This window comes from Patagioenas fasciata, chromosome 7 (assembly GCF_037038585.1).
Source record: "Patagioenas fasciata isolate bPatFas1 chromosome 7, bPatFas1.hap1, whole genome shotgun sequence".
NCBI lineage: Eukaryota > Metazoa > Chordata > Aves > Columbiformes > Columbidae > Patagioenas > Patagioenas fasciata.
In genome coordinates, this window is record NC_092526.1 from 47,376,491 (window position 1) to 47,378,646 (window position 2,156).

Genomic DNA, 2,156 nt, shown 5'->3' on the forward strand with positions numbered 1-2,156 from the left:
ACCTGGCCAGCTGTTCCTGCACCCCTTTCCCATGCTCCATACAGCCCCGAGCTGGTGGTGCTGCTCTGCAGAGCAAGTGGGCTGTGGTGCCCAGGGCCATGGGGTGAGTCCGCAGACTCATACTGGTCAGGATGGGAGGAAGACCCAGCTCAGGGTGGCTCACGCTCACTCAGCACACAGACATGGTTCCTGCAGCTCCACAGATCTCAGAGAGACCAAACAAGTCAGTGCAGGGTCCTTTATTTCGTTTAAACACACAGAGAGTACGGCTCTTTATTCACACAAACACTACGGGACACACCAGACAGGTAGATATGGACACAGCCATAAGAAGACAAATAATGTTTGAACTAGTGGTGCGTAATATTACAAGTGACATGCAGAAGAAGAAGGTCAATTCATTACTGCTTTAGAAAAGCGAACAGTCATCAGTTTCCCTATAGACTCCTTCAGTTCCCTGTTCCTCATGCTGTAGATGAGGGGGTTCACTGCTGGAGGCACCACCGAGTACAGAACCGACACCACCAGATCCAGGGAAGGGGAGGAAATGGATGGGGGCTTCAGGTGGGCAAACATGGCAGAGCTGATGAACAGAGAGACCACGGCCAGGTGAGGGAGGCAGGTGGAAAAGGCTTTGTGCCGTCCCTGCTCAGAGGGGATCCTCAGCACGGCCCTGAAGATCTGCACATAGGACAGCACGATGAACAAAAAAAACACCCAAATGCTAAACAGGCACTGACCACAAGAAGCCCAAGTTCCCTGAGGTAGGTGTCTGAGCAGGAGAGCTTGAGGATGTGGGGGATTTCACAGAAGAACTGGTCCAGGGTATTGCTCTTGCACAGTGGCAGTGAAAATGTATTGGCCGTGTGCAGCAGAGCATAGAGAAACCCAGTGGCCCAGGCAGCTGCTGCCATGTGGACACAAGCTCTGCTGCCCAGGAGGGTCCCGTAGTGCAGGGGTTTGCAGATGGCAACATAGCGGTCATAGGACATGATGGTGAGAAGAGAATACTCTGCTGTAGCACAGAACATGAAAAAAAAGAGCTGGGCAGCATATCCTCTGTAGGAAATGACCCTGGAATCCCACAGAGAGTTGGCCATGGATTTGGGGACAGTGGTGGAGATGGAGCCCAGGTCGAGGAGGGCGAGGTTGAGCAGGAAGAAGTACATGGGGGTGTGGAGGTGCTGGTCACAGGCTATGGTGGTGATGATGAGGCCGTTGCCCAGGAGGGCAGCCAGGTAGATGTCCAGGAAGAGCCAGAAGTGCAAGAGCTGCAGCTCCCGTATATCTCTGAATGGCAGGAGGAGGAACTGGGTGATGGAGCTGCTGTTGGACATTTGCTTTTCCTGGACATGCAGCGCTGTCATGAGAAAAAAAAAAAGAGTGAGAATCCAGGGAAGAGTTCTCTGACAAAAACAAAACCAACTCCTATAGACACTCCCCTGTCACATACAGACACCCTTTTGTTTTTCTAGGACAACATTCTTCAGCACTGTGGCTGGAGCCCTGCTTGGTGCTGGAAAATGTGTAACCAAGAGCAGGGCCTCTGCCCATGGGCCCTCAACAAGTCAGCCCAGCTCTGCAGAAATGGGGCCATGGGAACGGTGGGGACTGTCCTGGTTCTGCTAATACAGAAGAGCTGTCAGAACTTGCTTTCCCATTCATAAGGAACAGAGATGGTGAAGGCAGTTTGGGAGTTCCAGGATTTTTACGTCTCCCACCATATTCACTGCAGAGTGTTGTTGGGTGTCAGAAACCCTAAGCATTTCTGCTGCACTCAGGGACAACAGAACGAGTCCTGTGAGACCAGAGGATGCCTGTGGGTCAGTGCAGAGTGAGGGCAGCTGCTCTGTCCCTCTGTCTTGGTCCAGCTGCCCTGGGCTGGCACCTTTCTGAAATGGAGCCTGATCACACTCCCATGTTACCCTGAAAAGCCACTGGGAGCTATGGAGAAGAGGGATCCACCTCAGACCACAACATGTCTCACCCTTTCTTAAGGCCTCAGCTCCCCACATTTAGCCGAGGACACACACGGCAGATTTCACAAACCCAAAAGCATTTCCTCCATAGTAGAATTTCTGCACTTCTCTGTGGTGAATTCAGACAATGCTGAAGTGCTATAGGACAGGTTTGCATCCTGGAGGAAATCTCAGAGC

The 2,156-nt window shown here is 52.2% G+C and overlaps 1 pseudogene; it reads right to left on the bottom strand.

Annotated features, from left to right (window-relative positions):
- Positions 1–393: 393 nt before the first annotated feature.
- On the bottom strand, positions 394–1,337 carry LOC139828400 (olfactory receptor 14C36-like; annotated as a pseudogene).
- Positions 1,338–2,156: the final 819 nt, after the last annotated feature.